The following is a 24220-nucleotide window of genomic DNA, read 5'->3' on the forward strand; positions in this document are numbered from 1 at the left end:
CAACCCAGGGATAGAACCCAGGTCTCCCGCATTCCAGGTAGATTATTTACCAGCTGAGCCACCAGGGAAGCCCTAGTAACCTGACCAGGGATTATCAAACCCATGTTCCCAGCACTGCAAGGCTGACTCTCAATCACTGGGCCACCAGGGAAGTCCCCCTGATGTTCTTTCTGACACTTTCTGCCAAACCCAAGGCAGTGCAAGTATGGAGTCTGCAAAAACCCACCAAGTGGATAATCTACAAATCAGGAATAAAGACTTTACCCAATGTCTATATGAAAATTCACCTTGATTAATCATCTAGATATGAAAATCATATCAGAATTGATCACAAAATTCCATGTGCACATCTAGGTGAATAAACTTCATCTTCATTTTCCTCAAGGTTTTCTATCTCTGAATTAGAAAAGCAAAAAAAAAAAAAAATTTTTTTTTGAGAAACCAGAAAGGCATGCAGCCATGGTAAGAGAGACATGAAAAATGAGTTCAAGTCCCTCTGGCTTCCTCCGGCTAATTCCTGTTCTGAAATCACTGAGTCTTAGGCCTTCAGAACTTTGGAGGTCTCCACATCTGTTTCATTGCCTCCAAAATCAAGCAGACAGTTGGTAATTGACCTAATTCGTCTAGTGTCTCAGATAAAAGGAACTACATAATTTCCTTCATGAATGTGTATGTCATTCTTGCACAGGAGCCATGCTAATCTTCTCTAGTATTATTCCAATTTCTTTTAATTTTAAATATTTATTTATTTATGTATTGCTCCACTGTTGGGCATGCAGGCTCTTAGTTCCCCCACCAGGGATTGAACCCCTGCTGTAGAAGTGCAGAGTTTTAACCACTGGACCACCAAGAAATCCCCTTATTCCGATTTTAGTATATATGCTGCCAAAGCACACACCACAGTTTCTTTCAGTCATCTCAATAACCCACTTTGTTGGGAAGTTCTTCTTTCTTTTGTGTTTCTAGTCTTTCTTTCCGCACAAAATTTAATTCTTTTGTTGGTATTTTGTCTTTTAAATCTAAATATATCAAAGAGAAGAATATCTTTTCTCCTCATTCATATTTAAGCATTATATGGAAAGTGGTCATCCCGTCCTTCTGCTTCAGAGGAAATTCCAGCAGAGGTTCAAGGTGAAAATATCATAAAAGTCCTGGAAGCTACAGCTGGTACTCTTTTCCCCTATGGTGGTGGTTTAGTCGCTAAGTCGTGTCCAACTCTTACGAGCCCATGGACTGTAGCCTGCCAGGCTCCTCTATCCATGGAATTCTCCAGGCAAGAATGCTGGAGTGTGCTGCCATTTCCTTCTCCAGGGAATCTTCTTGACCCAGGAATCGAACCCGGGCCTCCTGCATTGCAGGTAGATTCTTTACCAACCGAGCTATGAGGAAAGCTCTTCCCTTCTAGTAGCTAACATAACCCAGATTTAGAAGACCTTTCTGACTAGATCTAAAGGCAGTTTCTCCATGAATACTTACTCCCTTCAAGCAGGGTCAGTCCAGAAAGGCAAAGGTCAATGGACAGACAGCAGGTGTGAAAGTTTCTTTGCCTTACCTTGAAGCCTTTTTATACAGGAGAGATGGACAGACTGAAGGATGCAAGAAGCATGTGACTGGGTAAGCTCATTTCTGTAGAGTCATTCTATGATTCCAGAGTAGAACCAAGCAAATGGAAGAACAGAGATCTTGTGAGTAAATAATTACAGCTGAAATTTAAGCAATATTTTGAAACAAAACAAAACAAAAAACCAGACCCCTGGGCTTATGTTATCCTTGGTCTTTGTTCCTTCCCTCATGTTAGCAGAACCCTTATGTCAGATAGTAGTCAGAGTTCTAAAAACCTTAATACCCTTTTCTTAAAAGCTGAGGGGAAGAATACAAGTTTTAGTCCTCCTAAAGCTATTTTATTTATTCCCCTGCCTTCAGCTAGGAAGACACATCAACCTAGGTTGATCATCTCCACCAATTCTACTCTAATCTCTCACTGAACCTATTTCTTTTTATTTTTCCTACTTAGAGCTTGTGCTTCAGCCAAGATAACCCACTCATCAACTCCCACATTCCCACTCATTCCCACATCTAAGCCTGTGATTGACTATCATCTCCTATCCCCTAGAATGTTGTCTTCATGGCCTCTATTTCCCACATCTCCCATCAAAACCCAGCTGCTCAAAACCCTTTCCTCCAAAGAACCTTTCTTTATTAACACCAAATAACTGAGATGACTTTTTTGCTCCATTTTAGTTTTTCAATAATATTTAATTGCATAAGTTGCACATAGGTACGTTTGTATATAACAGTGGGAGAAATGTTTTCTGTCTCATTTGTTAAAAGTTTAAGTTCTGTGAAGGCAAGAAGTAGGGCTTCTGTTTTTTGGGGGGACTATCTAGTCTCCCCAAGAATCAGACACAACTGAAGCGACTGAGCATGCATGCATGCACACATCTAGCCTCACCACCTCCATCCTTCGAGTCCTTCAGTAAATGCTAAAACTGCTCATCACAGGATGAGACATAAAACAACATTTCTATATAAAGTTCTGAGAGACGGACCAATGATGAGTAGCAATACGAAATCCTAATTTTGTCCTCAATGAGCGACTTCTAGGATTTTGACACTATTTGGGGACATCTGATTAAGTAGTTTCCCATAGCAAACCAGTATCTAAACTACGACTCAGAAAGAACATTGAGTATAAGCTATATACAGGGAGAAGCATAGAATGGCGCCTAGTACACAGCAGATGTTCAACCAGCATTTGAGGAAGGAAGGAGTGGTGGAAAGAAAGGACCGAGGGAAGAAGAAAGGGGTCAAGAAAGTCAACAGCTTCTAAATCTCTCTTCATTGTCACCTGTTAATATTGGTTGGCTTTCCAAGCAAAAGAAAGCCAGCCAATGACCTCTCTGACTGGAGAAACTGGAGGCTGCATGGGTGCATGCAGAGTTAATAAGACAAGTAATATCTATATGGGGGCATTCCCTGGATGATGGAAAATAGGACACAGAGAAATAGGAACATCACTAAAAGATCTGGGTTGAGGTCTTGCCACCCAGGCTGGGAGGGATTAGGAAAGGTTAAGGACATTTCTGGAAGGTTGTCAGAGAAGACTTTCTATAGGAAGAGGAGAAAATAAATCAGGATATGGCAAGAAAGAAGCTACAAGAACTTCCCTGGGGGGTCCAGTGGTAAAGAATCCACCTTCCAATGTAGGGGATGCAGATTCGATTCCTGGTCAGGAAACTAAGACCCCACATGTGGAGGCAGGGGGCAACGGCTAAGCCCACTCACTAGCCAGTAGAGAGCCTGTTCCCCCTAATGAAGACCCAGCTCAGCCAAAAAGAGAAAAGAAGCTACAGAATTGAACACAGAAGACTAGGACTGAAGAAATTACCCATACAGACCTTCAGAAATGCGAGAGGGTAACAATGGAAACAATCTAACAGTTTAATCTTAGAACATAAAGGGCTTGTTGAAGTCAGGAGACCTAGGATGGTGTGGAAGTGAATAGGTGATGGGAAGAATTGTCAAGAAACCCAGGAGGTTAGACTTGTCTTTTCTTAAGCATATGTCAGACCTTATTTTGGGGGGCTCCAAAATCACTGCAGATGGTGACTGCAGCCATGAAATTAAAAGACGCTTACTCCTTGGAAGGAAAGTTATGACCAACCTAGATAACATATTAAAAAGCAGAGACATTACTTTGCCAACAAAAGCCTGTCTAGTCAAGGCTATGGTTTTTCCAGTGGTCATGTATGGATGTGAGAGTTGGGCTGTGAAGAAAGCTGAGTGCTGAAAAATTGATGCTTTTGAACTGTGGTGTTGGAGAAGACTCTTGAGAGTCCCTTGGACTGCAAGGAGATCCAACCAGTCCATCCTAAAGCAGGTCAGTCCTGGGTGCTCATTGGAAGGACTGATGCCGAAGCTGAAACTGCAATACTTTGGCCACCTCATGCGAACAGTTGACTCACTGGAAAAGACCCTGATGCTGGGAGGGATTGGGGGCAGGAGGAGAAGGGGACGACAGAGGATGAGATGGCTGGATGGCATCACTGACTCGAAGGACATGTGTTTGAGTAAACTCCAGGAGTTGGTGATGCACAGGGAAGCCTGGCGTGCTGCAATTCATGGGGTCTCAAAGAGTTGGACACAACTGAGCAACTGAACTGAACTGAACTGAACTGAAGCATATGGAACCGTCAAAACATCACGTTCTTCACCTCCTACCAACAAGCACAGGGGACCAAAGCTGTCAGCCCTTCCTTAGGCACCTGATAGGAAAAGCACTGTCAGTAACATTATTGTAGCATAAAGAAACAAGCTTGGTGCCAGGAGTGAAATGAATACCTCTAAGCAAGTACACTGCCCTTTTTGCTGACATACAAAATCCTTAAACTGATCCCTTTCCCAGAAATCAGTATCTTCTCACCTTCAGGCTCCTCTCCCTTGATCCTGGTTTCTCCCCAGTGGCTCGGCAGAGCCATCCCTACAAATGCCTTTTGTTACGCAGGAAAGCTAATCTCAAACCAGTCCAGAAACTGTCCAAGGATGGATCTGCTTTCGGGGTCCTCTGAAACCTGTCAGTTCCACTGCACTTAGATTATTTTAGATGCTCAGCTCTTACAATAGACAGAGATGAAGAACACCCAAAGACAAATTCGGTCAGTACAAAATGGTGACTCGGTTAGAGGAGAACTGTAAGAGCAAAATGAACATAAAAGCAAGGCCCTGGGGACTTCCCTGGGGGTCTAGTGGTTAGACTCCACACTTCAATGCAGGGAGTGCAGGTTTGATCTCTGGTTGGATCTCACATGCTGCTTGGCTGAAAAAACAAAACACACAAAAAAACAAGGCCCTGTTTTCCAATTAATTGATATTTCTTGAGTACCTACTGTCCAAAGCATTATGAGAAACATAGGAAGGGAAACAAAGTCCAAAAATACACAATTTCTACCTTCCAGAAGTTTACAATCTAGTAAAAGAGACATATAAATATATTATATAGATTATATAATATATATGTGTATATATGTATACATATGCATATGTGTGTATATATGTATACGTATGTATATGTATACATATGTGTGTATATATGTATATATGTGTGTATATATATATATATTTTTCCAGTACAAAACAGTGCTATTACAGAGGTTCAAAATAATGTGACATTCTAGTTGGAGGAGAGAGAGAAATAGTGGTCACTTGAGAGATCTAAGTATTCTTGCAGGAGAAGATTTTAAGTTCAGCTAAAATGAAGGATAGGACCTTGATAAGTCAATGAGCGAAAGGATGGCATTCCAGACAAAAGAACAGTATGTGCAAATTCTGGAAGCTGAAGAGCATAGAACAAGTTCCAGAACCTCAAGACCCATGAGGTTGTAGTCTAGGTTACGTAAAGGAGCATAGAGATAAATACAGGCAGTGTCACTATGGAAGACTCTGAAGATCAAGCAATGGAATCTGGACTTTATTCCGTATGTAATGGAGAACCAGGTAATCACAAGTGACACTCCATATTTCTTCAAAATATCCAGGTAACTGACTCCATTTCTGAAGTTTGAGAATGAACAATCTTTAAGTTATCATAAGGAAAATAGCATTTCTCATGGACTCCACCACGGAAGCTACTGTCTTTATCAAGTTCATCTGCATCTATCCGGCTCCACTGGAAGTAAAAACTGGAGGCCAAGGAAGCATGTACAGTTTCCTTCTTTGAGAGGCCTTCCACAGAAGAGAGATTTTTATTCACCTAAGAAGCTGGTAGGAGTAGTTTTTCTCTCAGTCAGGAGGCTCATTCAGATGGCCACAAAAAGTTCCTTTATGGATGTAGAGAGCCAATAGGGCAAAGGGCTAAGTGCAAATAACATAATGTTGAGGACCTGAGAAACAATGGAGTCCTAGGAGTCAGGTAAGGCCATTAAAGCAGCTTTATCCCCTGGAGAAGGGCATGGCAACCCACTCCAGTATTCTTGCCTGGAGAATCCCTTGGACAGAGGATCCTGGTGGGATACAGTCCACAGGGTCTCAAAGAGCCAGACATAACTGGAGCGACTAACACCACTGTAGAAGAGACTTTTAGAACCAGGCTACAAAGAGGAAAGGGACAGAGTTGAACAGAGAGGACAAAGAAACAGTACTAAGGTTGAAGAAAGAGGAAACTGGCCTGTCAAAATGTCTGAAGGCAAGTACCGGCAAGCACATATGGTGAGTGTCATGTGTGGGAGAGAGAGAACAAATGAACTCAGCTGGAATGGACAGTCTGTAACATGAGCTGACAGGGACTCAGTCCACAGGTAGACCAGTTTCCAGCACGGAACCTAGGTCAACACTGGATGTTATGCTGGTCTCGCCAGAAAGGGAGGTAGGAATTTCAGTCTTCATTTTCCCTTTATATTTAATACTTCCACAAGATGTGGGTTACATTTCTAGTTGTTCTGAAATTGACTCATCCTCCTGTAATGAATCTGAGTGTCTTAGGATATGATGCTGTTTATTGTACTGAGGGACAAAGTGAAGTGGGGGCAAAGAAGACTATGGGGCCCAAATTCAAATTATACTTAAGAATGAAGTTCTGCTCAGTCTAAAATTATACTCTTCATCCTCTGCTCCCCCTGGTCATCCCTAAATCAGGTGAAGGAGTGGTCAGGTGTAAGGGTTATAGGTTACTACAGAATGACTTCAGAAGGACTGCATTGCTTGGGGTTAACTGCCTCTCATAGCCCAGGCCCCCTAGGTTAAAGTACAACATTCTTACTTCCAATCCCATCGAATTCACAGAAGCAAGTAGCCACAATGGGAATTTCCTGAAGAGCCTGACTATCAGAGTAGAAACTGCTCATTGACTATTCTGTGCAACTAGTGAAGCCATGTTGACCTAAGCCATGAAGAGAAGGTTTGTTGAGTAGAACCAAATGTTCATACAATCCAACTGCAATTAGAAGCTGGGGGAGAAGGCGTCCCTGAAACCCAGCCGAGGAAGTCCTCCTGCACGTTTTCTCTAAGCTCTGTATTCTACCACAGGAGACAGTTAAAAGGGGGCTGCCCCACACCCTTCTTGTAGGAAAAAGGTACACTTTGGGATGGTTTGGAGGCATCAAAATGGTAAGCAATTTTAGGGTACAATTAAGACCTGGCTGCTCAACCCTACAATAAATTACCATCAAAGGCACTCACACGTCAATAGGGGAAAGAAAAAAAAACACAAGTGCTTGCAAGACGATGTGTGTTTGATGCTCATAAAAAAGATAAAAATATAGGTCATCATCATGTAACGAGCTTGTAGGTGTCAGAACGTGTGCTGTTGGGGGAGGTAGGGGAGGAGAAATAGAGGGGGATCAGCAAACCAAAAAACTGGAAGTCAGACTCTATCTCCAAGTTCTTCCCCGAGGTCAAAGAATGAAAGGTGGGCAACGGGGACACAGAAGGACATCTCTCCCGTGTTTTATTGCTCGGGACATCCCCTTCCCTGCTCCCCTTCGCTGGATTTCCGACATATTAATCACCTCTCCCATTTTGAAATCAGCAGGTCAGGCTATTATTCAAGCATTGTTAATGACACCATCGGCCAAGGTATCAATTAGGCAAGTTGGGATAAGAAGAGCAGAGAATGGGCTGGCCAGAGAGAAGAACACATGTCTGTTTTTGTGTAGGTAACCCACGCGACAGCAAGGGCTCCCTACTCTCGTTTTCTGCTCCCCTTAAAGGCAAACGCACTGAATTCCCCAATCAAGACCTAAACCAAAGCTAGGATAGTGGGGTCACAAGAGCCCCCTCATCCGCTCAGTCACCCCTTGCCTAGATTTCAGCTATCACTGAAATCACGCAGCAAATCACTCATCATAAGCAGGCAAAGGGCCTCAGTTAACCAGTGCTGAGGGGAGTTATTCCTGCGGTGGGGGCCCAGCATCACGGGAGTGAATGTATCTGCAGTCCACACTCGGAACTTCCTTTAAAATCTCACTCAATATTTCTCATTCAGAAAGGTGTTTTTTTGTTTGTTTTTTCAAATAAGGAAAGTCTTTCTATTTGTTGATCCTTTATTTCTTAAGTCCAAGAGCTCACTAGCATTTTTCTCATCAGACTGTTTCCTGAAGACCAGCAATTAACTCTTTTCTCCCCCTGCCATGTGTCTCTGCACCCATACCTGCCCCTACCCCTTCCTTCTGTCAAGATAGGCTCTGTTCTGGATGGGAGAGGAGTTTGGGGGAGAATGGATACATGTATATATATGGCTGAGTCCCTTTGCTATGCTCCAGAAACTATCACAACATTGTTAATTGGCTATACTTCAATATAAAATAAAAAGTTTTTAAAAAAAGACAGGCTGTTGTTTAGAACAAATGGGTGTGAAGATAATTGAAATTGGGATTCTTGAAAAATGAAGGGAACCAAGACTAGAATCAAAACTACAGTGTGTGTGTGCATGCTAAGTAGCTTCAGTCCTGTCTGACTCTTTACGACCCTATGGACCGTGGCCTGCGAGGCTCCTCTATCCATGGGATTCTCCAGGCAAGAATACTGGAGTGGATTGCTCTACCCTCCTCCAGGAACTGGAGCATAGTAGGAGTCAATTTAGTCATCAAGATGTCCAAGTTCCTTCCCATTATATACTTACATACTTACGCAGAGTCTTTTGTTCCTAGACTCTAATCTTCTTGAGTCATTCCCCAGCTCTTTCTCACCTTGCCACTCTCCAGATGGAGACAAGTTCTCAGTGGCTTTCTTCCCACACCCACCAATTATCCAGATCTTCAGGCCAATGTGGGAGATTAGAGAAGGATACAAGGTCGATATTTCATATTTTTAGTGCCATTTGCACCAGAAGAAGGTGGTTGAGACAACTCAGTTCCAAATACCACAACCAAAACCAGAACCCTCAGTCAAAGATATTCATATCTGGAGTCTTGAAGGCATGGTTCTACCTATTAGATAGGCTAGGAGGCTGAACAGGCCTCCCAAGCCTCTTCTCCAAAGACTTCACTCCTTGGGTTCCCTTTAGCCCTTATTCTCTGTCCTTTTGCCTCCTCTGCCTTTCCTGCACCTTTACCCTGAACTCCAAAGCACTAAGTTTACAGTAGCCAACGGACAATAAATTAACAAACTTTCAAAATGGAGTGGCCAGGGGTTTTAAGATGAAGAACAAAAAAAAAAAAAAAATCAGTTAGCTTGTAGGTTCCCTAAGGGCAGGCACTGTATTATAATTTTCATTTTTCAATAAAAGCTTTATTGAGATATAATTCATATACTATATGATTCACCTATTTAAAGTGTCTACTGTTCAATGTTTTTAATATACTCACAGGGTTGTGCAACCATCATCACAATCAATTTTAGAATATTTCCATCACCCCAAAAGGAAATCTAATAGCTCTTGTCTCCCATCCCCTACCCCAAGAATCCTAGCTCTGGGAAATCACATCTACTCTCTCACTTCATAGATTCACCTACTTTTAACACTTCATATAAATGGAATCATGTGATATGTGGTCTTTTGTGACTGACATCTTTCTTTTAGCATAATATTCTCAAGATTTATCCATGCTGTGGCGTGGATCAGTTCATTTCTTTTTTATTGCCGAATAATTGCATTTTGTGAATATTCCACATCTTATTTATCCAGTTGTTGATGGGTATTTGAGTTGTTTCCACTTTTCAGCTATTATGAAAGTTCATTCTGCTATGAAAGTTCATATACACATTTTATATGACATATGTTTTCATTTCTCTTGGGTATTTACTTAGGAGCGGAGCTGCTGGGTCATATGGTAATTCTAGGTTTAACAATTTTCAAAAACCACCAGACTGTTCGCAAAGCAGATGTATCATTTTATATTTCTACCAGCCAGGGTTAAAGTTTATCCAGCCTTCAGCAACACTTATTATTAATATCTTATTTTTTATTATTATAGCCATTCTAGTGGTTTTGATCTGCATTTCTTTGATAGTTAACGACACTGAGCATATTTTCATGTGCTTATTGGCATGTATTTCTTCTTTGCAGAAATGCCTATTCATATCCTTTACTCATTTGGGCTACTTGTTTTTTGTTTTTGAGCCATGAGAATTCTTTATATATTCTAGATACAAATCTCTAATCAGATAAATGATTTGCAAATATAGTCTCTTATTCTGTGAATTATCTTTTCACTTTCCTCAGGTATCCTCTGAAGCAAAAAGTATTTAATTTTGATGAAGTCCATTTATGTATTTCTCTTATGGTGCCTTTATCTAAGAAATCATTACCTAATCCAAAGTCATGAAGATTTACACCTATGTATTTTTTTAAAGAGTTCCACATTTTTAACTCTTACATTTAGGTCTTTCATCCACTTTGAGTTAGTTTTGCATATTGTGTGAAGTAGAACTCCAATTTAATTTTCTTGCACATGGCTGTCCAGTTGTCCCAGCACCACTTGAAAAGTCTATCCTTCTTCTATCGAATTTTCTAGGCCCAGTGTCAAAAATCAATTGACCATAAATGTGAGGGTTTATTCCTGAACAGTTATTCTATTTCATTGATCTATATGTTTTTCTTTGTGCCAATACTCTACTGTCTTGATTACTGTACTATTTTTGAATGTTTAAAAATCAATAAATGTGAGTCTTCCATCCTTGTTCTTCTTGTTCAAGATTGTTTGGGTTCTTCTGGGTCTCTTTGGTTTCTATATGAATTCTGAGATTAGCTTGTCAGTTTCTACAAAAAAGTGAAATGAGATTCTGTTGTAGGCATTATATTGAATATGTAGATACATTTGGGAAGTATTGCCATGAACTGGGGATGTTTTTACATTTATTTAGGTTTTCTTTAATTAAGTTTCAACAGTGCTTTGTAGTTTTCAGAGTATAAATTTTTCAATTCTTTTATGAAATTTATTCCTAAGCATTTTATTATTTTTAATGCTATTATAAATGGAATTCTTTATTAAATTCACTTTTGTGTTGTTTATTCAAGTATTATAATTTTCTTTTAAATACTATAGTGATGGGCATAATTATTTACAGAGCACCTACTATGCAGAGAGTGCTCTGCTAGGTTGAATGGGAAACAGACAGTATAAGACTTGTGACTTCCCAGGTAGTCCAGTGGTTAAGAATCTGCCTACCAATGAAGGGGACACATGTTTGATCCCTGGTCCAGGAAGATCCTGCATGCCATGGGGCAGTGAACCCTGTGGACCCTAAAGCCTGTGTTCCAAAACAAGAGAAGCTACCACAACAAGAAGTCCTTGCACTGCAACTAGAGTAGCCCCAGCTCACCACAACTAGAGAAAGCCCAAGTACAGCAACCAAGACTCCAAAATAAATAAGCAATAAGTAAATAAACACATTTTTTAAAGGGTGTAAGATTTGGTTCCTAAATTCAAGAAATTTATGATCTAGTTAACTAGAAACAATGCTTTACACTCTTTTCACCTGTACATTTTTTTGAAGTATTTCAAATAGTTCATCTTAATCCTGACAATGCCATTCATTCATTCATTTATTCAGATGTATTTATTGGGTGACTGGCCAGTGCCTGGAAGCACTGAACTAGATTCTAGGAATTAAACGGAGAGGAAAATAAACACAGTTCTTGTCTTCCTGAATATGCCTTTCAAGTGAGGAAGACAGATCTTAATCAACTACAAGTTACAAACTATGAAAAGTACCATCAAAGTAAAGTACACTGAATAGTAAATAGGGCAGGAATTGCTGTACCCATTTTGCAGAAGACAAAACAGGTAAGCGAGCACCTGAGCGTTCTAGAGGCAAAGAGCAAATGAATTCTGTGAGAAGGGTTAGGCCCTTCAGCTTTTAACATGGAGTTGTTTGATTATAACCCAACATTTGGTTTTATTCCCTCCTTTCAGCCTAAGGTCAGGGGAAGGAAGAGGCAACAGGATCAGCAGGGATGTGAGGCCTCATGTTCCAATCAGGTCAGGACATTTCAGCCACCAGTCTCCCTCTCTGCTTGGCTCAACAGTCTTCCTTGTAGAACACGATACAGACCCTGGTCCCTGCCTGCTATCCCACTGCTCTAAGTAAAGGGTAGTTTCCTTTTCTTTTCTTTCTGGCAACACTGTGGGGCTTGCGGGGTCTTAGTACCCTGACCAGGGATTGAATCTGGGCCCTCAGAGAAAGCGCAGAGTCCTGACCACTGGATTGCCACGAAAGTCCCTAGGGTGGCTTTAAGCTGCTGGTTAGCACTGGCCAAAGTAAACCAAATGGGTTCTTTCCTATTATTTCACTTTCCTGGCACTCCAGACTCCTCAGCACTAGTCAACCTGTCCTAACTTTTGTAAAAAACTGCCTCAAGTTATAAATACTCTTCCAGATAGCTTTGAAATACTTTCTTAAAGATTTCACAAAAAATTGGGATAGGACAGAGTTAGAGAGAGCTGGTGGCTTCCCAGAAGACTCGATGGCAAAGAATCCGCCTGCCAGTGCAGGAGACATGGGTTTGATTCCTGGGTCAGGAAGATCCTCTGAAGGAGGGCACAGCAACCCACTCTAGTATTCTTGCCTGAAAAATTCCATGGATGGAGTGCCTGGCGCACTACAGTCCATGGGGTTGTAAACAGTAGGACACGACTGAGCGACCAGGCACGAGTGAGCTGATGACTATTTTATGAGTGGATTAGAGAAGAAAACTTTGGTTTTATTTCTTCTGGGTGACACAGATACTGAGGGGAGGGACAGTGTATTTAATTAACCAAGGAAGCAGAGGTCTGGCACTGGCCCAGGATCTTGCCCCGATTTCATCTTGACAACCAGCAGCGGGGCCAAGTCACAAACTGCAATCATGGAGCCTGATCCAGAACCCAGATCTCCAGACTCCTATTCCAGTGCTTCTGTCACTGCAATTCCAGAGACTTATATAAATCCTTGACCAATTCATTCAACAAGCAGAGTATCACACTAAGGACTAGAATGTACGACAATAAAGTTCTGGCTCTCATCATCCGCTCCTTGAGAGTCCATCCTCCACCCCAAAGAGCAGATTAGATACCACCTCTGCTTTGCGCTTTTATAATACTCTCGTGTTACTTTTTTCATTGTATTATACCTATTTGCTAATATGTCCATTTCTTCCACAAATATGTACCGTGAGGACCTCGTAGACAAGATCTTGTTGCCTTTACACCAGAACCTCACGCAGTTCCCAACACTTAGTAGGGGCTCAATAAATCTTTGCTGAATGAGTAGATGAGATGCTGGTCCTATCCTCCTTGGCCCACTTAGTTCTGCTGTCACAGACCTAGGTAGTATATGGGCACATATATACCAAGCGAGAACTGGAAAGCTGGTATATCCGCCCTGTGATTAAATGGCATCACCAGGAACATGGATGACATAGAACAGCATCTAGGTACCTAACAGAGTACTTCCACTCCCTCTTCCTACAGGCCCATTCCCAACTAGAGATTTGACTCAAGTAAAACAACAGAAGTTGGTTTCATGTTGAATGTATTTAACAAGGTGGGATGTTTAAAACTGAACAATTCAGAAAACTCTCTTTTATTTTATTTCATCCCTGAGTAGTCAATCTTGGGTTTAAACAGGGTAGTCTTTCTCCAAGGCAGAGTTGTTTTCTTCTCCCATGCTTCATTTTGGTTTTGCAAACAAGATAAAAGATGCAACTAGGAGAATGAGGTGCATATTTAAAACTAAGTTGTTGCTAAGCCAACCCAGAGAGAGGAGAATATTAATAAAGCTCATTTATATAATTTTTCATAAAAAAATAATCACAAATGATGTAAAGTGGGGTCTTGGGAGCCTCCATAGTCAGCTCAGCCTGGACTATGCACAGGGAATGGGGAGATGGTAGCAGTGGTCTTCTTCCCACTCCATTGTCCATGGTGTAACCCTGAGCCCCAGCTCTTGGAGGCGGACTTGGGGGACGCAGTTCCAATATCTGTTCCAGTTTCAGATACAGAACCAGACTGGGAGATAAGTAGAAATGTCATAGAGAAGCTCAGAATCAAGACAGTGAAGTAGGGACTTACCTGGTGGTCCTGTGGTTAGGAATCCACCTTGCAATTCAGGGGAGGCAGGTTTGATCCCTGGTTGGGGGACTAAGATTCCACATGTTGCAGGGCAACTAAGCCTGTACACCACAACTGGAGAGAAACAAACTAAGACCCCACGTAGCCGAACAAATAAATTAAAAAAAAAAAAAATAGATGGTGGAGTAGAAGAACATGGAGCTCCTCCCACAAATACATCACAAAAATAATTTTCTACATGCAGAATGATTCTCACAGAATACCTACTGAACACTGCCAGAAGACCTCAGACACTTGAAAGGACAAGAAAGATCTCCATGTAACCAGGGAGGATGACAGAAGTGTCATAGAAATCTGATAAAATATTTGGTAGTGGTTTGTAAACAATTTCTCAACCAAGCCATTTTGGGTCTAAAGCACATCTCCATAGTTGTGGCTCATGTGCACTGGTCTGTTCTTGTGTCTGGAGACAGCCTTGTTTTGCTTACTCCCCTCCACGGACCATCAAGCTGCTGTCAGTTCAGCCCAGAAAGAAATTAGCATCAGTTTAATGAAAGAGTGAGTGTGTATATGTGTGTATGCATGCATGCCTGTGTGTGAGAGAGCAGGACAAAGAGTGAGAGAAAATATTCTGACTTCATCACAAAGACAAATTGAAATTCTTTCTCTTAGCTTTTTCTTGGATAGTTTTCTATTCTTCCTCCCTTCAAGAGGGTGGATAATGCAAATTGGAACCAGTAGGTCCTTAACTATTCATCACACACCTGCATTCTTAAAGGCGAAATGAAGTGCATTCAACTGGTTCAAATTTGTAGGGGCTGAATCTACGAAGCACCAAATAAGTGAAGATTTTAGAACTGAATTCATATAATTAGTAAATACAGTTTATTTAAGCCCCAGCGTAGATTATTTGAGTTTGAACTGCTCACTTTGGCTATCTACACTGGTTCAGAACCCTCTCTCTGAAAAATAGCATATATATATATAATATATATATATATATATATCCTAACCTACTCTATATATAATGTATACAAACATCTGTAGGCAAACTAGAAAATATATACATAACTTATAAGTCTAAATACTTGTGAACATCAGGATAACAGTGAAATTTTCAGTCAAATATGAAAATGGCTACAATTTTCAAAAAACATACCTGAGCTATCTATGTAATTACCTCCACATTCCACAAGGTTGCTGTAGTTATATAAAAATATTTATATACCACTCTATTTAAATCTGCAAACACACACATTATGTAAGCTACTAATATGCAGAACCCTATATATGTTTATATGCTGAGATATATAGGGATTCATAAGTACATTCTTGTTCTTTTATTTATTAATTTATTTGTTAGATTTCTATTAGACATGTCTATTTTGGTTAATTATCTGGGGAGAATCTGGCCTCACATAGCCCTGCCTCCCTCTTTCCATATTTCTGCTGCCAGGAGGTCTTGTGCCCTAAGGCCTGGGAATTTTTAGCTCCTTTCTGTAAACTAGGGAAAAGGTCAATCGCGGCCTGAATGAACCCATAAATGTTAATACTGCCCCATTTCCTGGGATGTTCTTACAAGAAGAGTCGTCTATACACTATCCTCCCTAATAATTTTTTTATGTAAAGAGGGGCAGTCCTACAACAGAACTGCTCCCCCCTCTTGGGATGAGGAAAGAGGCGGTGCAGGGGCGAACCATGGAATCCTGTTTCCACCCCAAGTTTAAATATAACTCCGAGTCTGTATAAAAGTGACAGGTAACCACTCTACCCCTATCTTACACTACTTAAATTAACTAGACAGTAAGCTGAGCAAGTAGGCAATGAAATTTGGGCCCCGTGACCCTGTTTGTGTGTCTTTGTATTATTAGTGTTTAGTTCCTAAGTTACATATGACTCTTGCGACCCCATGGACTATAGCCTGCCAGGCTCCTCTGTTCATGGGATTTGCCAGGCAAGAACACTGGAGTAGGTAGCTATTGCCTTCTCCAGGGGATCTTCCTGACCCAGGGACTGAACCTGGGTCTCCTGCATTGCAGGTGTTCTTTACCATCAGAACCACAAGGGAAGCCCAAGAATACTGGAGTGAGTAGCCTATCTCTTCTCCAGGGGATCTTCCCAACCCAGGAATCGAACTGGGGTACATTAGCACCTAAGGAGCCTTTAAAAAATACTGATGCCTGGGCCCCGCTCCACACCAGCTGAATATATCCATCAGGGAGTAGGCATCACTACTGCTTAAAAGTTCCCCCAGGTGATTCTGATCCACAGTGTTGGTTGAGAGCCACTTATTTACACTGATCTGATTCAGTATAAGCTAGAGACATATCCCAGGAATTGGGGACTGATAGACAAACAGAGTGATTCTAGCCAAAAACGAACAAGCTAACAAAAAACCAAAGGTTGCTTTCACAGAGCATTATGTGTTAATATCAGATCATGTAGAAACAGCCAAGAAACTGGGTTGGGAGTGGGGGGATTGCTGTCTTTTAGGAACTTCACATTTGGGAACCCATTCCCAGAGTAGTTACAAGGAAAACTGGGGCATGTGTGCGCACGTGCACACGCGCACACACACACTCATTCACATCCACACATACATACCATGTGACTGCAAGCAACTTAAAACAAAAAAATTTTAATTGAATTTCGGGGCCTGGGGAAGATCTGAACCTATAATTATTTCTTAGCAAACTGCTGAACACAGGGTTTCTCTCCTCTGGGACGAGATGAGACGGGTAGCATAATGAACCCTCTTTAATTAAAAAATAAAATGTTTAAGGATAATCATATTCTTCCAAGCTACATTATTTTTTTTAAAGGAAAAGAAGGATGATGAGAAAATGTCCATTTTCAAATGCCCAGTGTTAGGCGGCCACAAATGGCCTTATTTCTCACTCAACCCTCTAGATTTAAAATTAGGTCCTCAAGGGAGAAATCGAGTCTCTGCATTATTCCCAGGAGGAAGCTAACTTCTTCATCCCAGCTCTATTTCCAATTCTCTTAAAATCAACATGCAGATTCAATGCCAAATTGATTCTAGCCAGGGAGAGCTGCAGGAGGAGAGCAGAAGTTGAGGCACCAAAAAGAGACTTTGACCAACAGCCCTCTCACCTAATTTGATACGATTCTCCAGGAAAGAAGTGCACTTTTCCAGACTTATGGACAGGGGGTGGGGGAGGGTTGGGGGAGGTGCTAAGAAGGAGAGGGAGGGACAAACGGAGAGAGTTGCGTGGAAACATATACAGTAACATGCATAAAATAGACAGTATAGATAGTGGGAATTTCCTGTATTTGAGTTTCCTTGAGTAAACTCAAACCAGGGCTCTGTGACAACCTAGCGGGGTGGGATGGGGTGGGAGGTGGGAGGGAGGCTCAAGAGAGAGGGTACATATGTACACCTATGGCTGATCCAAATTGATGTATGGCAGAAACCAACACAATGTTGCGATTACCCTTCAATCTGTTACTCAGTTGTTAAGTTGTGTCTGACTCTTTGCAACCCCATGGACTACAGCACACCAGGCTTTCTTGTCCTTCACCATCTCCTGGAGTTTGCTCAAACTCATGTCCATTGAGTCAGTGATGCCATCCAACCATCTCATCCTCTGTTGTCCCCTTCTCCTCCAGCCTTCAATCTTTCCCAGCATCCTTCAATTAAAAATAAATGAATTAATTAATTAAAAAAAAAGAAGTGCACTGTTCATGTTTTCCACCATAGCATTCTTCCCCAGTTCCTCAGGAGAGAGATATTTGGAATGTGGATATACAGGCAGAGGCGGGGAAATAGCAGATCCTGGGACTATGGAAGGGGCTGGGGGGAAGGCAGAGGAAGGCATATGCTCAATTAACAGAAAATGCTTCTCTTCAGAAAAGGGAACAAAACAAAGATGTCCATGGAACTAGAGGCCTGAGTTCTACCTCCCAATGGGATCTGAGTTTATTGGTGGCCTTGGGGGACAGTGATCAAACACCAGGATAAATATGAGACATCCAACTCAGGATGTTGTTTTTTAATGTTGTTATTTTTATTTTCTTTGAATCCTATTTTCTCTTCTACTGCTTCTGGGTCCAACACCCCTAATGCTTAAATTTCTGCATTTAATGCCGAGCTCTTTATTTGAGATAATAAGTAATACACTGGAAAAACTAAATGAAAATTCTATTTTTCCAAAACTTTTCCTACCCCTTTTCCCTGAAGAAAGAGTAAAGGTATAAGGTTCAGATGGAAAAGAATCCATCTGCCAATGCAGGAGACGTGCGTTCAATCCCTGGGTGGAGAAGATCCCCTGGAGAAGCGAATGGCAATCCACTCTAGTAATTTTGCCAAAGAATCCTATGAACAGAGGAACCCGGTGGGCTACAGGCCATGGGGTTGCAAAAAGCTGGACATGACTGAGAGGCTAAGCACAACACACACAGTACATAAAACAGCTAAAACCTATCACTGTTGTTGCTTTCACATCACAAATGATGGGTGACAGGCTGTGTCCGTACTTCCAAGTGCAGCAGGTACAGTGGCTACTTACACAGCTTCTTTAACCACTTAAAATACATTACAGCCCTTTTCCTAGGCAGTGTAAACTTATGTTCTCATAGCTAAAAGGGAAACATCCACACTTCAAACTACATGTAGACACACACACACACACTGCTGCACCAGAAACAGTCACCCGCCGTGGCTGAACGAAATACTAAAGAGCCTGGAAATCTACCAGTGGGGAGGGACCTCTCAGTCAACAGCCTAGAGAGCTTTGCCCTGCCAGGTCTACACCTGCCCAGGGAGAATTTTGGTAATTTTAATAAAACCAAATTAAATCCTAAAGTAAGACCAGTTGGTGATTCAGTAGGAATGGCCCCAGACCATTATGGAGTGACTATAAAATAAAAATTATAGATGGATAAGAATAGGAGCAAAGCAAATAAAATCATGTTAATGGAGGCGAGAGGGAGCACGGCAGAGAGGAGGAAAAACTGCCAAGTGTGGAGATGGGAGTTGTTGACAGGATTCTCCAGGTGAAGAAGCTTTTGAGATGGGAGCCTGAGGAGGACAGAGAAGAGAATTGGCACTGAGCTTGGAATTTGTCCATTCGAGAGGAAAGGCTGGACGGGGGTAAGGAGGAAGGCTTGGGTGAAAAAGCCTCCCAACCAAGCACAGAGGGGCAGATGCGTGAGATGCTGGAGAAGGTGGAGGGATGTGGGGTGGGGAGGAGAGAAGGCCGGTGAGATCCCAGCTCTCAAGGAACTTCTCTTTTCATCAGGGGGACAAGTTTGGCTATAAGACACTCTTCTGGGTACTTGATGTGCATGTTTTACTCTGTTCTCGTGACATCTTGTGAGATAGTCTGTTATTCAATTCAGATTTAGAAAGTGAAGTTCAAAGGGTTAAGTAACTTGCCCAAGGTCCAAAAGCTAGAATGATCAAGTCTAGGATTTGAACCCAGACTGAAGCCCACATCACCATATTCTTTCTAATGCTGTGACAGAGACTGACTACAATGCCGGTATTTCCCAGAGAGATGTGGGTCTGGAAGGATGCTCAGTGTTAGGGTCCAACCAACTGCTTCTTATGCTAAATCCTGCCCTCCTCCCTGGACCCCCTCCCTCACCTGAGAACTTCCGTGGGCAGGGCCTCTCTGGCTGAGGTTGGCTTCTCTCTCCCCACCCCCGCCCCTTCCCAAGAAGAAGACATCAAAGATCGCAGCAGGGCCATAAAGAGAGGGAGGGTGTTAGAAGGGAGCCACCCTGGGCTCATAAACTGGGCGGGGGTTGGGGGTGGAGACCCACCCATTTGTCAGGGACGCTGCATCTCACTTTCCCCAAAAACTGAGATCTCAGCTTTTGCTTGAGGGCAGGGCACTTAAGCAAAGTGCAGGTGGCTGCAGCGAGAGGCGGGGTGGGAATGGGGGTGATGACTGGAGTCATTCTGACACAGGAACACTGCCACATCTCCACCCCCACCTTCCGAGGCCAAGATACTGAGGTGTGGGGGTTCATCTGAGACCTGAGTTGCAGTTTCAGTTCCACTGCCCCGTAGCTGTGAGGACCTTCTTCCTGTCTCCTCAGTCTCTTTACCTTGTTCTGGAGTTAATCTTCACTGGCACCCCCCTTTACCTTGCTGACAGGTTCACTGGAGACCACACAATGGAGGCAACCTACAGAGCACAGCTGAGTTCCCTGGGCCACAACCAGGCTACACATGTTGGAGGACAGCTAGAGACCCCAAGATTATCTGTGGTCTCCCAGTCACCACCTCCTTCTACCATCACAGTCAACCGGAACCTCCAAACTCTTGTTGGGTGGTGTCTGAAACTGCAAGTCATGCAAATTCAGTAAAAAAATGCAGTCTCCTCCATTAGCCTAGGAGCTTCTCCAGGACAGAAATCAAGTCTTGTTCCCAGATAATTCTTCCACTAAATGGAGAGCTCTGCACACAACAGGGGCTCTTCAAATGCAGTCAGAAACATCCACATGGATCAAGAAGTCCACGTTCTCCTAGGCAAACTGGAGAATCACAATTAAAATTCTCCCTTCCTCCCAATCACATTCACCATAGAACTGCTTTTTTTCTGCATCACTGTAATTATCAACAAGCTTTTATTAAATGTAGTGGGGTGCTCGGTGCTTGACACGACAGATATCACAGGTCCTGCCATCAAGAGACATGATATAGACATCTAAAAATACACAGAGTGTTGGGAGAGCTTGAGTTCTGGGTCGCAAACGCCTGGGTTCAAAGCTCAGCTCTGCCTCTTTTCAGTCATGAAACATTGGACAAGTTCTGTAACTACTCTGTACCTCTCTTTCCTCATCTTTGAACAGAGAAGACAAAAGGCCCTACCACACAGGGTTGATGTGGTGAGTAAATTAAATGATGCACACAGAGCACTTAGGATGGTATCTGACACATAGCAAGCACTCAACAAGGTAACCATGGGAACCAGATTCTGAGCAGAAAAGTGGCATGGTTAGGGCCATGTTTTAGGAAGACAAATCTTGCAGCAGAGTTCAGGATTGTTACAAGGGGGAGAATTGAAGGAGAGGAGGGTTTTTGTTTGTTTTTTACAACAGATAAAGCTTTTACAGCAGATAAAGCAGAAAGGCAAGGACAGCCTGAATCAGAGTAGAAGGAAACAACAGCTCCTCAAACTCTTGGAGCCTTGACCTCCCAGAGAGACCAGGAGCAACCACTATGATTCAAAAGCTGATGTGAGAAGAAAAGGCCAAGGAAGTTGGTGAGGAAAAGTATGAGACCTGAAAAGTATGCATTCTGTTTATAAACTCATGAATCGATGTTACACTGGAAGTTTTCAGACAGCTTTCCAAATCACATATAGATATATAGATACAGATACAGATACATTGATAGGTAGCCCTTACCCCAACTCCCACTAACACAAAACTAGTTGGGATGGTAGCAAAAGAGATTATATTAGGCCTAAGATCTGGGTTCAATCCCCTGGAGAAGGGAATGGCTACCCACTCCAGTATTCTTGTTTGGAGAATCCCACAGAGGAGCCTGGCAGGCTACAGTCCGTAAAGTTGCAAAGAGTCAGATGTGACTGAGTGACTAACACTTTCACTTTAAGATAAAATTAATGACAGACAGGGGGATGGAATAGTTCAGTGGGCTTCTGCTGCTCTGATATCTTTGAGAAGCAGTCATCTAACCACATGTTGACAGTACGGCCTACAGGTGGGGACCTGGAGAGAGTAGCCTCTGGAGCTTCCTTCTAAACCAGACTGCTTAGAACATCCAATATTTCATCAACGAAATATTATCAGGTTTCTGGGTGATGGCATACCTTTCCCAGTTTTCTTAATATTTTCTTATCCTTGCAGTTAGATTTGATTTTTTTAGACCTCATTTCTTTTTCTCTTTTTCCTTTGATCATGCTGTGTGGCATGTGGGACCTTATTTCCTCAATCAGGAACTGAACCCATGCCCCCTGCATTAGGAGTATAGAGTCTTAATCACTGGACCACCAGGGAAATCCCCTCTACCTCACTTCTTTTGGGGCCCATGCCAAGACCATCTTATCCTCAACCATTCATAAGACTTCATAGGAAAATCTGTATTCCCCACCCTGGGAATTCTTCAGAAAGGGCTCTCTCCCTCTTTCTTTCCTTGTTGGACACAGATTTTCAGCCCCCTCATAATGGCCTCTAGACTTTAGTCAGATGCCACATGTGTCATTGTGTTGCTAACAAGTTCTATATCCTTGAGGAAATCACATTAACTGCTCTGTACCTCAGTTTCCTCCTCTGTCAAATGAAGGTTAGAATTCCATCACACAAATCTATTGTATGGTTATAAATGAAAGCACTTTGAAACTGTAAAATGCTATTAATATTTAAATGCTTGTTATTATTACTACAATATTTACCCATTACAAGAAAGAAAAAAGAGGGAGCTGGCAAGGATTCTGATCCCAACCCTATTTTTTATTTTAATTAACTAATCAATTTTATTTTTGGCCGTGGTGGGTCTTCACTGCTTTAGCATGAGCTTCTCATTTCAGAGGCTTCTCTTGTTGTAGAGCACAGGCTCCAGGCATTCAGGCTTCAGCAGTTGTGGCCCACAGCCTCAGCTGCTCCACAGCATGTGGAATCTTCCCAGAGCAGAGACTGAACCTGTGTCCCCTGCATTGGCAGGCAAGTTCTTAACCACTGCACCACCAAAGAAGTCCTCCTATTTTTTTTTTTTTTAATTTAATTAAGTTTTATTTTTGGTTGTGCTGGGTGTTTGTTTCTGGGCAGGCTTTTCTTTAGTTGCAGCAAGTGGGCCCTACTCTCTAGTTGCAGTGTGAGGGTTTCTCATTGCTGTAGCCTCTCTTGTTGGGGGGCACAGGCTCTAGAGCTTAGAATCCAGTAGTTGAGGCACATGGGCTTCAGTAGTTGAGGCTCTAAGGCTTGAGCACAGGCTCAATAGTTGTGGTGCATGGACTTGGGTGCTGCACGGCATGTGGGATCTTCCTGGATCAGGGATCAAACCCACGTCTCCTGCACTGGCAGGCGGATTCTTTACCACTGAGCCACCAGGGAAGCCCACCAACCTTTTATTTTATTTTATTTTACTTATTTTTGGCTGTGCTGGGTCTCCATTACTATGTGGGCTTTTGTCCAGCTGCTTGATAGGACGCTTGCCTCTAGTTGGAGTGTGCAGGCTTCCCATTGCAGTGGCTTCTCTTGCAGTGGAGCACAGGCCTGTGCTGGCTTCGGTAGTTGCAGCTCCCAGGCTCTAGAACATAGGCCCAGTAACTGTGTCACGTGGGCTTAGTTGTTCCGAGGCACGTAGGATCTTCCCGGATCAGGGATCAAACTTGTGTCTCTTGCATTGGCAGGCGTATTCTTTATTACGGAGCCAGGGAAGCCCCACCCCAACCCTCTTTTGAGTTGCACATTTTGTCATTTTTCTAAATCAAACTACCTTTTTTAAATCCTCAGAAAACTGGAACACTGATGTTTTCCAAGAGGGTAACACTTATGCGACTGGTAGACCGGGCTAAAGCAAGTATTCTGTCATCTAAAGAACAGAGATTTCGGGATCTTTTGTGCATCAGTATATTTAGAGGATCACAGGGCTTCCCTGGTGGCTCAGTGGTAAAGAATCTGCCTGCCAATACAGGAGTCGTAGGTTTGATCCCTGGGTCAGGAAGACCTCCTGGAGTAGAGCATGGCCACCCACTCCAGTATTCTTGCCTGGAGAATCCCATGGACAGAGGAGCCTGGTGGGCTACAGTCCATGAGGTTGCAAAGAGTTGGACACGACTGAGCGACTAACCACCACCACATGCATCAGTATGAGAGGTCCTGCCACTCTCACTTCCTAGTTGGTTTGAGACGACTTTTAGCCTCCACACTCTGTGCAGGAGGCTGGGACAGGAGCTATATCTAGGATTTGAGGGAGTGTAAACTCTGCTCCAGGATGTGCAGATGAAGCCTAGAGGGAATAGATCAGAAAACCAGGCGCCATGCTTTCTCCCCCAGTTGTTGTAGTTACAGTAGGATTGGCAGATGTGGGCTAAGGAGAGAGGGGCAAGGAGCAGAGCTGCCATGAGCCCTAAGGGCAGTGACTGTGTTGAACTCCCTGTGTTTAGAGTCAGGCTGATGGTTGTCTGGCTTCCCCAAGGAGTAAACAATAATAACCCTGATCATCTTCAACATCAGAAAACGATCATTAGTGTCCAGCTCCTTTTCTCCCTTCCTCAAGAGTAAGGGTCCAGGTTGCTCCC

The 24220-nt window shown here is 42.6% G+C and overlaps 1 pseudogene; it reads right to left on the bottom strand.

Annotated features, from left to right (window-relative positions):
- Positions 1-643: 643 nt before the first annotated feature.
- LOC122686213 lies at positions 644-738 on the bottom strand (annotated as a pseudogene).
- Positions 739-24220: the final 23482 nt, after the last annotated feature.

This window comes from Cervus elaphus, chromosome 3, assembly GCF_910594005.1.
Source record: "Cervus elaphus chromosome 3, mCerEla1.1, whole genome shotgun sequence".
NCBI lineage: Eukaryota > Metazoa > Chordata > Mammalia > Artiodactyla > Cervidae > Cervus > Cervus elaphus.